This window comes from Kryptolebias marmoratus, linkage group LG12 (assembly GCF_001649575.2).
Source record: "Kryptolebias marmoratus isolate JLee-2015 linkage group LG12, ASM164957v2, whole genome shotgun sequence".
NCBI classification, from domain to species: Eukaryota; Metazoa; Chordata; class Actinopteri; order Cyprinodontiformes; family Rivulidae; genus Kryptolebias; species Kryptolebias marmoratus.
In genome coordinates, this window is record NC_051441.1 from 4,186,885 (window position 1) to 4,200,819 (window position 13,935).

Sequence of the window (13,935 nt, forward strand, 5' to 3'; positions counted from 1 at the left end):
GAATGAAGCCATGCTGCAGATTTGTAAGATATTAATTCAGTCTTGCAGGGTAAACCCCCCACGGATTCAGGCCTGTCTACAGAAGCTGCTCCTAGAGGACAACCAAAGACATCAGCTTAATCATATGGTGGGAATGTCTGTCCACCCTTCACCTCCCCGACAACTGGTATCTTAGCACCCTCTGCCTCTCTGAGCTTCACACCCCCACAGAGGAATCAGCTGTCAACACTCCCCCCCGGTGACAGCTCTGTAATATGTGTGAGCGCTCTTAAAAGCAATCTCTGTCGCCTGACACCTTCGAGAGTCAACAAATAACACGACCGACGTCAAAAAACACGCGATTGTTTCTGTGCGTCGGGCGCCGGTAACCACAGCTCCCCTGCTCTGCCCTGCAATCAAGCTGGCGGGGGTTGTAATTTTAATTTTGAGTTTTTGAAACACGTTCGCAGCCTGTCGTCATTAATTCAGTTTTCACTCTGAAATATTTAAATAAATTTAAACTAAAGATCCTCTTATAAAGAGATCAAACCTTGAAAACGAGTATTTGCTGAGGATAACACTCAGCTACTGTAAAACCGATCGTGTTGGCTTAGCTTAGCTGTGGCGGCCATCTTGCTAGGAGTCGACTCCGTTCAAACCACTGGCTCGAGATATTTTGCTAACAAACAAACACATAGATATGGATATTATCGCCTCTAAAAATGTTCTCAATGCAGTTTTCTGCAAATTAGACATTCATGTTGTTTTAGTTTCAAACAGCTTCATATTTAAAGCTCCACATCAGTGCTGTTAAATAAAATTTAAATACTGATTATTATTATTAAGATCTTTGTTTTACCCTTCAATAAGTTCAGTTAAAGCTTTTTCCTGTGCTCCAAGTCTCCACTCAATCATGAAATTCTCCAATTAACAAATACATTAATTCAAAAATCCAGTTTACATTAACTCTAATGGACTTTTGATTATACGGAAATAATTAAGAGGCTGCTCGTGATTTATACTGCAGCAGAAGCCTCTAATCATAGTTTTGGCTGAATATTTTAAAGTATTCAAAGGGATAATTGTCTGCCTTCGTTCCTGTCTCACTTAGTGACAAGACGAAGTGTGTGTGTGATTAAATGTGTGTAATGACGGTGATTGTTTGTTCGTGGAACCTGAGTGAAGAGTTTTCCACTCATGCCGGCGTTGAGGGACTTCGTTCACTTCCTGTCGCGTTCAGCAGCGTTTAAGGACGCACAGACAGAGAGAGCGAGGTGGAAGTGAGAGGGACGAGCCGCCATAATGCGCTGTCGCAGGAACATTCGCCGTGGGACACCCGGCGCTCTCGGCGGACAAAGTATCGGCTGTTTTGCCACATCTGGAAATGCGAAACACACTTTAATTAGAAGCAAAAGGTCAGCTTCGCACATTCCGGCTGGTTCCCAGTAGGCCGCTGGTGGTGATATTACGAACATGCCAACTTGCCCAGAGGAGTCCACTCGGGCTCTGTGGGTGCAGGAAGGAAGCACGGAAAATTCAACATCCCAGCTCGCTCCCCGCAGCAGCTGGAGTGGAAGCAGAGCAGCTGAAGCGATGATGGAGCTCAGTCCTAAAGCACATTTAAGAGAATCTTTAAACCCTTTCTGCTGATGAATTTAAACACGTCTGCATTCTCCTGCACTGAAGAAGGCTTCTGAACAGATTTACGGCTTTCAGGAAGTAGCCTGATTTTGTAAAAAACATTCAAACGTTAACCCTAAAGTTGAAGAAAGATTAGTTTTCAGTAAATATTTTTCGCCTGTCGAGCAGAAGGAGGACAGGTTTCAACGAGACTAAACTATCAGACCTTGAAGGAATGAAGATATTGGCTGTGGCGGCCATGTTAAATCAGGCTGACTCCAAATACTAATCAGCTGTAGATGGGTAAAGTATAAACAAATAAATAATTTGACTCTCAGCTAACCCAACTTTTAGCTCTATATCTGTGAAACTGACTGAGTTACAGTCATTCATGGGTTTGCCAGGGTTGATTAGCTGTGGCGGCCATCTTGAAATGGGTTGACCTCAGAGTTTTATTAAAGTCTGCTCAGTGGTTCATGAGATATCGTTATTACAGTTACACTAAAATGTTTCACAGATGCTTTCTGGGTGATTTTGAAACATTTTCAGCTCATTTTAAATTTTCCTCATGGTTTCACGAACGACAAACTAAATTCAAGAGGTTTGGCTGTAAGGGCAACAAAAAATAAAAAACACGCATTTAGATTTATCCCAGGACCTTCGTCGCTTAAACTGTCTTGTTTTCGTGACGCCCGTCAGAATAAAACTTGTTAAATTTAAAACTGAGGTAGGAGTGTTTGGTTGAGCTGTCCAGAAGTTAGAAAACTGATTTATTGTTGAGATTTTAAAATATGTTTAAAGGAATTTTGTGGCGACATTAGATCTTCATACACTGAGTTTCAAAACATATTTTTAAATTGATAAATCTAGACGCATACTTGCTTTTATTTTTGTGACACCAACAAAGTATAAAAAGACACTGAATGATTAAAAACTTTAAAATTAACTTTTAAAAAAGAATAGAATATTAGGATTAGATTCCTTCATTTCCACATTGTGAAAAATCTGGATTATTTTTCTCTTTTTTCAGTACGTCAAAATAGGTGAAACAAATCAAAGTTTTAAGACTGAAAGAACTTTTAAAATACTTAAAATTTCATATTCAGATATTTTTTGATTTGTAAGTTTTGCCCTCTGACAGTCAGTAAAAGCTACCTGATATATAAAACCCTATAAAACCTAATTATTTTGGTTCATTTTTCCAAATTTCTGCGGTGCTAACGTCACGATGGTCGAGCCACCTGCCACCTGCAGAAATCAGGAAACGGGGAGGTGCTGCATCGGTTCCTGGCTCACTTTAACGTGGCACTGCGGCGTGGCGTCCGCTCACAAGCCGGGAGCGGCAGGAAAGGATGTGGGGCACAAAATCAATTTCCTTTGTTGTCTCATCCGCACCGGCTGCTCCTCCTGACCCAGTCAAGACTAATCCTTCCAAGCCAGGACTCCTCAGTTAAACAAACCTCTAAAATATAAAGTCTATAACTCTATTTGGCCCCGCTCTATTATTTAAAAAAGGGGGAGATCAGCTACAGAAATGACTTTTGACAATAACAAAAGGATTATTGAAAAGGAGAAGAGACGACTGAGGGACGTTTGATGGGTTTGCTTCTTGCTAGAGAGACAGAAGCTTGAAAATAATAAAAAAATAAACAGAGGCTGGATGTCAAACAGTGAATGTCGGCTGTCGTTTAGCAGCCAGATGGATTTTAAGTCATTCCTAAAGAAGAAAACTAGAAAAAAAACGGCATAATTAACCAGCCTCGAGGAGTACGTGCAACATGAAAGAGTTTAACGCATGCAGGGAGCAAAACTGAAACCATTTAATTACTTCTTAGAGTCAAAACACTTATTTTCAAGTGAGATTACATGCTGCCGTTTCTGCAGGAATGACAGCAGAGACGAAAATGAAACCGAGACGGGAGAGGAGAAGGTGTAAATGAAAACTTGACAGCTACATGGTAAAAGCCCCGTCTGAATTCTCCTGAAGCTACGAGCGCCTTCGCCCGACCTCCGACCCCTCTGCAGACGCTTCAGCATGTCGCCGAGCCCCGCGCAGTGATGAGGAGGAGGATGACAGCCCTCGAATGCGTCTGTCGTCACACAACTCCTTGACTTTCGGTAAGAGATGGGGGGGGAAAGTGGACAGAAATGAGAGGAGACAGGGGAGACTGATGGCGAGAGACAGAGTACTGAGACAGAATAACGTGGACGAGGGTGAAACAGTCGCAGGAAGGTTGTGCTTGTTTTGCATTCATGGAATCACAACGTAGCTTTGTATCTGCTTCAGGTAGGAGATGTACTGACAAATGACAAAGATTACAGATCCAGCCGTGGAGAACGAAACAAATATGATTTAGCAATTCATGAGGCAGATAATGTGTTGCATGGAAACAGACTGGAGGAGGCGAAGCAGAATACAGATTAGGCTGAAGTTACAGTTGGTTTGATCTGAAGAAGCTGCATAAACCTGATCCAAGTCAAAACACCGAAACGTGCTGCTTAAAGCGGACCGACCGCAAACGCTGCCGTCTTCTCTGGACCAAAGCTCAATTCAGCTGCTCTGAGGTCAGATGAATCCAAACCTGAATTTACTTTCTGGAATTAGGGACGCCAGGTCCTCCATAGTAAAGAGGAGCTGCACCATCCAGCCTTTTATCAGCGCTCGGTTCACAAACCTGCCTCTCTGATGGTATGGGGGTGCATTAGTCTGGAAAGAGGGCATTAATAACAACATTTCCCTCCAAAACTGCTCTCGTCAGGTCCTAATCTTTTACAGACTGATGTTAAACGAAGAGGAGATGCTTATGTTTCTCCCCCCCAACAAATTATACAATTTATTAGTTTAATTTGATACATTTACCCGGCCCTGTTGTAAATAAACTACAGGTTTATGAGATTTGCAAATCACTGCATTCTGTTTTTTTACATTTGACACCATTTTTTTCTCAGAGTTTGGGTTGTTCACAATAATAATGAACAGTTTTAATATTTAAACAATTAGAGAATGTTACTATCTGTGCCTCACATCTGTTAAATCTCCAGCTGTACTAATCTAAAACTCCCCTTCTGCACAAAAATTGAGATTGCATCAAGCTGCGTCAATGCTTTTGATAACACGGCCGTCTTCTGCCTTCGTTTGTCTGCTTTCAGACCAGTTTAATGCAACATGAAGCCAAGCAGCAGGGAGAAATATAAAAAAACATGGCTGCAGTTTCTTAAAGAATCACGTTTAAGGAATCTGATTCCACAGATCTTTATATCGAAATCTGCAGCTGAAATAAGTTTATTCACAAAGAGTTAGTCACAGCGGACGTGCAGCGCAGATCAATCCTTTGCTTGTCTTTTTTAACCTTAAACAAAAAAATAACAGTGAATTAAAGCTGCAAGCAGCATTGGGCGGCCCTCGCAGCTCAGGGCCGCTTCGGCCTATGGCGACCGCCCTCTACGCTGTAGCGCACTTTCCGTGCATTTCGCGGGCACTTCCCCCTACTTAGAGCATATGGGCTCTTGTGACCTTGACCTTTGACCTTGTGACCTTGAAATTTAATGTCCTGGTCCTTGACCCATGAGGGTTCTGGCTGTGAAGTTTGACGTTCCTACAACAAACGGTTTCAGAGTTAGATAATGCACAAATATAATCTTAATTTTAGCTCCTGTTAGCTATTAGGCTGTAATCGTCCAAATTCGGGCAAAAATCCGAACTTTGATCCAAGATGGCCGACTTCCTGTAAGGTTTGGACCATGGCTCCAAGAGACTTTTTCGTAGGTCCTAAGAAGATACACATGTGTACCAAGTTTCATGATTGTCAGTGAAAGCATGGCTTGGGGCTGATTTTTTAAAGATTTCTAGGGGGCGCTGTGGAGGAATTCGGCCACGCCCACCAAATATGGCACTGCATTTATGTTGGGGGCTGGACTAGGATCGATCGTAGAGAGTTTCGTGCAGCTCGGCTAAAATATGTGGAATTTAGAGCCAAACGTAAGGCGACTGCGTTACGTCTGACTTCGCCATGCCGCCATGGCCACGCCCTTTAGCGAAAACTCTTGCTGCTTTAATACAAGTCAGACCAACTTGTTAGCTGTCATCTGACACAGGATCGACTTGATTCGGTGAAGGGGTGTCTGAGATGTAGCTTTCCCCCCCAAAAAAAGTGACTTCCTGTCCTGAGGGGGCGGGGCTTAGATGACGTCAGAATATGACCACATAGGATCGTCGGGCATCCCACGGGGATGACTCATATCAAGTTTGGTGCATGTCGGGCGTTGCGTGTAAAAGTTATTACGTTTTGTTTGCTTCGCCGAGTACGCCAAGTTCGCCGCTTGGTCACGCCCCCTGAACGTGCTCAAAAACTCACGATTTTGATAACTTTTAATCCCCCGTCCCTCAACTGCATATTGACCAAGTTTGAAGCCGATCGGTCAAAAGCCCTATGAGGAGTTCGTTCAAGTCCGAGGTGTACAAAAGTCAAAAACGGCCAAAATTTGCCCTTTGACCCAAGATGGCCGCCTCCCTGTACATTTTAGGGCATACCTCCAAGAGACTTTTTTTTCGTCATTTGGGGTGTTCTACCTACGTGCGAAGGTTCCAGGCCTCTACGACTTACGGTTCGTTCTATCTCACATTAGGGGGCGCTGTGGAGCAGTTTGGCCACGCCCACTTTCGATTTTTTTGGAATCGTGCAATTTCTCGCGGGGGACAACTTTTGGTGAAGTTTGGTGAGTTTTTGAATATGCTAAGGCCTCCAAATTTGCGATTTCGGGCGAAAAGGAATAATAAGAATTCCACGAAATACAATAGGCCTTCGCAGGCGCTGTCGCTGCTCGGGCCTAATTAGTAAACTGGAGTTTTTGGTGGCATAAAGCTGACGACTTTATGCTCTTGACGCTGCTGTCAGGAACGATATTGTCTCTCCACAGTGTCCACAGATGTGTGGATCTCTGAGGCGCAGTTTGAATGAATAATCCTCTTCTTGACCTTATACAGCACCCGCTGTTTGAACAGCCCCAACCTCGCAGCCTCTGGTAAATGTTGGCATTAGCATTTTGACATTTGCGCCGTTTGTCCTTTTTTTTTTTTTTTTGGACGTGTGAATTGTGTTTTGCTGCTGCTTGAGTATGCAATCACGAGAGACTCGTGTCCTTTCACACCCAAAACAGAACTCTGTCCTGAACAGAAGGAGGGGAGCAGAAGGGCGAAAATCTTAGATGTCAAGAACATCCTCGGTGAATATTCTCAACATGCTGTCTGCCCTTTTCAGGGGGTCAAAAGCTCACTTTTCACTGATCTCATTACAGTCAGTGGCATTTCATTAGCCGGGATCTATCATAAAGCACCATTATCTCTCCATCAGATAGTCTGCCGCTCATAGCCTTCCAGGCCTGCTATAAATGATAGCTAATATCCTGAAGTTCTGGAGGAAGAGATGAGATGATGGAGGAGGAGAGGGCCAAGGAGAAATCAAAAGTCAAAAAGGCTACTTTTGATTTTAACCCCTTTTTAAAGCCTGCACTTTTTTCCCACCTAGTTATTGTTTAAATACCCATTTTGATTTAAACTTATAATCCGGCATGATGAAAGTGAGACTGCTTTATTCCCACTCACTCTGTCTAACCCTCAACTAAAAGGTGTTCAATTTATAAAACAAAAATGGCAACACTTGTTCATGTCTTAACTCAGTACCTTACTGCTGATGAGTAGTTGGAGAGCTACATTCGCAAATGAGTTCTCAAAATGCCTCGAAACGTTCGCAGAGGCTCTCAACTCCCTCGCTCGAGTTGCAGATCTCGCAGTTTTGTCTCAAAATAGTTATTGAACCCAAATCAAGTGTGTTTTGACTCTTACACAGGACCTCTCCTCTTACAGAAAACCTCTGAGGCTACAGCCCTGAATGTTTAAGTCTAATAACCATGCTGATGATAAATAATAAATCTAAAAACTGTAATTTTTTGGGATATAACACCTATTGCCCCCTCGTACTGAAAGAAAAACGATAAAAGAGAAACAACTTTGAGCTTCTCCTAAATCCTAAATCATAAAGCAACAGTTGAGACTCATGAATTTCGCTTTCTCTGCTTTCAAACAGTTTGTTGTTGTGCTGAAACTTGTGCTATAATAATTGGGCCTGCGTAAGTAAAAGATGAAACAAGAATACGTTGTGAGAAGCTTGAATTGCTGCAAGTTGGTCTTGTGTTTAGAGTGGTGGCTGGGGGACAATTATTAAAGGAGTTCCAGAGTCAAGAGTTTGTTCAGCTTCTGTTCAGCCTTCATTCACGGCAACATGAAGCTCTTTCTGCTCAATCTGCAACAACACATCGCACTTTACGAAACCGAACGCAGGATCCCCTCAACGATGGGTCCTCAGTCCTTTACCTTTGGCTCTGCTGACACACGACTGTCCCACCAAATCCAGAACAAACCAGTTTAATAAATGTAGTTGGCTGATGACTCAACAGGGCTCGTCAGCCATGATGATGAACCATCACACAGATCGGAGACGGATCAGTCCGTGAGTCAGCGCAGAGAAAATAGTTTGTCCTCAACAAACTCAGCGGCTGAACACCAGGTGTCAGTACCTGATACTTCCTGCATGTGTTCACAGATGAAGAATCGTGAAGCTTAAAAGGACTTCATATAAATTCATGACTTCTTTTTGCGCCGCGTGCGTGTGATATCCTGCCAAAAACAGCGTTGCTGGGTTGCCGTATGTGCCGTCACAGACGGGCTGAAGAAGTTCTCAGCTGCCGCCTGTCAGCCGAGTGACGGCCAATCTCCCAAAGGCTTTGAAGTGTAAAGCAGCAGAGCTTCATTATGTGGTGTAATTCTGTATAAATGTTTCTGTTGTTAGACTACGCCTTGTGTTACAAAGTAAACATTGACTAACTTTGAGGGGAACAAAAAGCAAAAGAACTCTTGAGTCAATATCTGCTTAATCAAAAAAAACATGGAAATAAACTCGACTAACAGGAGTTAGAAGTGTTTTTGCTTTTCCTGATGACAGGAAATACTCAAGGCTAATTCTTAATGCTGCAGCTAGACTTATTACCAGGACAAAAAGGCAAACATCACCTCGTGTTGCCTCTCTGTTCGATGCATTGATTTAAATCCATCCTGCCATCTCTCTAAATACACCTCAGACATATCGGCCTGGTTTGGACCCTACTAACCATCGAGATCTGCAGACGGTGCCCTGTTAACTAATCCCAGGTCATTGTTTCCATTAGAGACCCTGTTTTATGGACCCCTCTGCCCACTGAACTCAGATGCAGTAAATCTTTAGCTACCTTCTAACCTGTTATATAAAATGAAAAGAATAAGATTTATCTTTGAGAAATGTTTGCCAGTGTTCGATACATTTACCCTCTAACCTTCATTAGCTCATCTCTTTTCATAAAACTTTGTTAGGAAAAGTACTACACAAGGTCTGTTCATCTTATAAAAGCCTAAAAAATAAGCACATAATTAGACTCTGATGTTACAGCTTTAAAATTTAGTTCTTGTCATAAAAGGGATGTATTCAAGTTCAGAGTTAACCAATTTGATGATATGTGAGATGCTATATTTTAAACCTTTAACCCTTTTTATTTAGAGTAACTACAGCTGAAATAATCAGTATTGGAGGAATATCTCAGGGGCAGTTTGAATGAGCATTTATATTAAAGCTAAATAAAACTAAAATATAAGTATAAGCCTTAATTCAGTTCCATTTTTTCAGTCTGTGTCGTCTCTTAAATACAGCCAAATAAAGGCAGGAAATACTTGTGTCCCAGGTTTTATTCCTATATGAGATCATTTTTTTAACATATTTTTATTATATAGGCATCATCTGAGTCCATTCTGAACCCTTAATGTAATGGCTGTTTTCCTTATTATTTTATTTTAAAGTTAGACCTTTATTTAGTTTGAAATTTAAAGCTGTTTCAGATTTAAAATACCTCTTAATGCAAGAAAAGTGCACGTCACACACTGCCTTGCATGTCAAAGTTATGGACAAACATCATGAGCAATCTGTTTGTGCTTAGAGACCGTGTTGGGGGTGACTTTCAGCTACTACCATACTAAATTATAGCTCAAAATCTATAAAAGTGACTGAGTTACAGCCATTTCTGTATAGAAGGGATGCCTTTTTTCTCAGCCCAAACTCTTGGTCCACTCAGCAGAAACAAACCGATACGGAGTTACTTCACATGCTTTTTTCGGAGGACGTCGGTTTGTAGGCGAGAAGCATCCAACACAAGAACCCAACATGCAATGATGAACACGTGTTTTAACATTTCTATTGAATCTCAAAGTGCTGTGGTAAGCATCATGAAAGGCATAAATAACATCTCTGCAATCAAGAATAAACATAAAAGTCCTTTTTTAGCCTCAAAAGAAAGACAAGACTTGATTCTGATGGATGAGAAAATTAAAACAGAGGGAATCACCAATTAGAGCTCCAAAGTATTTCTTTGTACTTGAATTTTTTCTATTAAACTTGCATTATAGCATCTTAGTTAAACTGAATTTATAGCCTGGAATTGTCTCATCCCTGGGGATCTTTCTGCTCAGCGAATCTTTTGTAATAAACTGATAAAAATCATTCCGGTGGGTCTTCCCGTCTCTCGTATTGTCTCTGCCACAACAACGCAAATGAAGATTTGAGTTTGAATGAGAGAAGTTTAATATTTTCAACACTCAAGCTTGAAATCGCGCCATGTCAAAAGACTGCTGGACCTGCAGGATGCAACGGAGTACACATAATCATCAGCGTAGAAGCGAATATAAACGTTTGATGCTTCTCAATAAAAAGGCCTGGATTATAAAATAAACACGAGTGGCCCCACAACCAATCCCTGGTGGACACCTTTGGCTACACAAAGGAAAACAGAAGTGGCAAAAAAAGGCTTTAAATATTCAAAAATAGTGAAATTTAGAATTTACCATTCAGAGAGGTTTTTCTGTGATCTTGTAAAGTTTGTACAATATACTTCTATGTAACTTCAACTACTAAAAATATCAATTTTCTTGCATAACGGCTGTCTTATGATGATGGAAGACCTTCAAAATGGGTCCAAAGAAGAAATGAATTCTGGCAAAGATGGTAGCTGCTTCCAGAGAGTGTTTTAAATAAAGTTAAGGTTTGCTTCATTTGAACATTTGTCTCCCTCCTGATCTTTATGACCCAACATTAATTCAGACATAAACACAGAGGCAGTGTGGTTTGCACCAATAAAGCAGATTTCCTTTTCTCTTCTTCAACATGTCAAACAGCATTTCTTGTTAACATTAAAATGACTAAGTAAGGGAAAGCTTCATAAAACACTACTTTTTTAAAGTCACCACAAAACACTAAAAATAAAACCTGTGGAGTGACAGGAAAAAGGCTTTGGTGCGTCTTTCTGTTTAATAGAATCATTAACGAGCACTTAATTGTATTTCAGAGGCAGTTTGTAGATATTTCTAATTCCAATTATCCCAGAGACCAATAAAATCCAAGAGATAAGCATCTTCATGTTTCACCATCACACACGCACACTACAAGCATCAATTCTTGTTTAATTGGAAACCTGGATATTACCTTGTCTGCAATATTAGCTTCATATGGAGTTTCAGGAAGAGAACGCAAAGTAATTAACAGAGTTAGCTGTCTTCCTTCTCTTTCTAATCTTCTTTGTTTTTTTTAAAAAGGATTTATCTTGCTTCTTTGGTTTCGTAGACGGACTCAACACAAACTGGTAAAATTCACTGAAAACAAGAGACAAACGTACATAAACTTTTAACTTCCTCTGTGTTTAATTTTAAATTTATGGACTCGGTGAAGTAAGCAACTTTGCTGAGCACGGCTTTCTTTCAGCAGAGTGCTCATTAGTTCGGGTTGGAGACAATTTAGAGTTTAATTCTGTTTGCCAATTTTTTCTTCTTCGTTGATAATTAAAATGTGTTCAATGCATGTGCGGATAGATTGTTTTTTATTTAGCCTAGACTAGCTCATTTTTGTGATTTATGCTCATTAGACGGTGGCATTGTGGCCAACATGTCTTACTTAGATTGCTATTAATCAACAAAACAAAAGTTTAATTATCTGGTAAGAAACACTGCTACAAAAAAGAGTTTTCCTCATTCAAAGGCTGACATTATTCCTTTGTGCCAAAGAGCTTTACCGCTGTTCAAAACATCTTCCTTTATTACAAAAAAACAGACATTTTTCTACCTGAACAGCAGTGAATATGCAGTAATCAGTCTCCTCAATAAAAGTCAATTTTCTTCTGTTTGAGCAGAGTTTGTGAAAACCAAAGTGCTTTGCAAACTATTTTCATTTGCTTTATTGTGAAAGCTTTTAGACTCTCTGAGACAGACATCGAAGCATTAAGATAATGGACTGACACAAAAAGATTGTTTACTTCTTCAAAAAGCAACAAAGTCCACGTCAGGTGAGCGAGGGGAACATGGCAGAAAGGTACCGTAAAATGGAAAGGATGAATATAAAACATGAGCTAAAAAATCATATAAAAAATAAACGTTTTGGTAACGTCACTCACTGACGTCTACATTTAGGATTTTGGAGCTTAATTTAGGAGACGACTGCTAAGGTTTATACGCCACGTTGAAGAGCGATGCTGTAGATATCCTTCTGGAAATCAGAACTAAGTGATGATCGGAGTGAAAACAGGCGGTTCTGAATAAATATCTTTCCCAGAATGGTCGTCTATTTTCGTCTGCGGCTGGCCTCTGCATGAAGTCCTGTTCAAAGGCCTCGAGTCATTCCTCCCTTCTTTAGATTTTCTTTCCAAGCAGCTATTTTCTGGTAACCTTTAAAGTGCAACATTTGGTCTCCCAAAGTTTTTATTTACACTTTGGCTGCGTTTTCACTCATTTTCAGTCCAGTGTCAGAGCTTCTTAACTCTGACCTATGAATCATTCAGGTATCAAAAGGCTCCTAAACTAAAAGGATGAACCAGAGATGAGATATCAGACAACCAGACAGAACCCATTTTTATTGACTCTTTAGGCACTTTTATAGTAGCAGACTGTCACAAAACTAATTGGAGTGTACTCTAAATCAGTGGTTCCCAAACTTTTCAGCTTTGGACCCATAAATTAATAGTGACAAAGGTGTGTGACCCCATCTGTTGGCTGTTTAAATATCGAAAAAAGGTAATGAGCCTATTAAATAAGAGCATAATGACGACAGAAACAGTCCTAACATCCACTATGCTATTTTTTAAAATCAATTTATGATTTGTATTTCAATTCTCTGTCACAATTATGGTGCAAATATATTATAAAAACCAGGTTTTAAATTGTAGGTTGATGTCTGGAGATGATCTAAGGACCCCTGCTTGGTGTTGGGTGACCCACGTTAGGGTCCCGACCCCAACTTTGGGAATCATTGCTCTAAATTAACCTGTCACTGAAACTGAGATCAGGCAGAGACTCTCCACCAGTCCATCAGAAACAAAAACCATCAATTTGCCACAGATTTGCAGTTTTATCCAGAAACAGACGTTGGATTTACTCCGCAGGACTGAGAAGCCAAAGAAAACAAATATACAGCAACAATCGCACTTAGACACAAGTTTTACATCATTTTTGTTAATTGCATATTTTGCCTGCCAAGCTAATTGTTGAGATCCGGGGACGCAGCCAACACTGCCACTACTGCGTCCAAGTAATTTGATTTACAAAATATTTATGAAGTGTAAAATAAAAAAAAAGAAAGTATTATCATTTGAAGGCCATTTGGCCAAGCAGATAGTTGTATTTTTGTGTCTAAAACATTGTTTCAGATTAATTAAAGCTGTGGGGGTGACAGGAAATGATTAACAGCCGAATGACCAAACACAAACGACGACTCAAAGGACGACCCGTCGGCAGAAATCAGCGGTTTTAAACATAAGCTTAAAGCAAGCGAGGAGCAGCTTTGAATACAACCGTAACAGAGACAAACTATAACTTTTGCCTCACTCTTCAGCTACTTTAAAGTCAGCTGCAAGAGGAAAAAAATATAAAAAAATCAAATAGTGTGCTCTTGAAAGAAAGAATACCTGACGGTTCTTGTGAAACTCATTCAGCGGCATGCTTCAAAGGGACACAAAGCAGCCCTGCACACAAAAACCACAGAACAAAAACCCATCTGAGTCCGAGCTGATTGTGGATCGGTGCACTTGTTTGTGCCGGGCTCCAGTCTCTGCTTTGTAGTGCCTCTGCACTCCTACATCCACCGTCCCCTCACTATGGCACTTAAGTCGCCCCTGATTGGCAATTAGGGTCTCCTGATGCTTCTTCGCCTCCAGCAGGAGCAGAAAGAGAGAGAAGATGACGGACGTAATTTGGTGATTAGGTGTCATCCTTCAGTG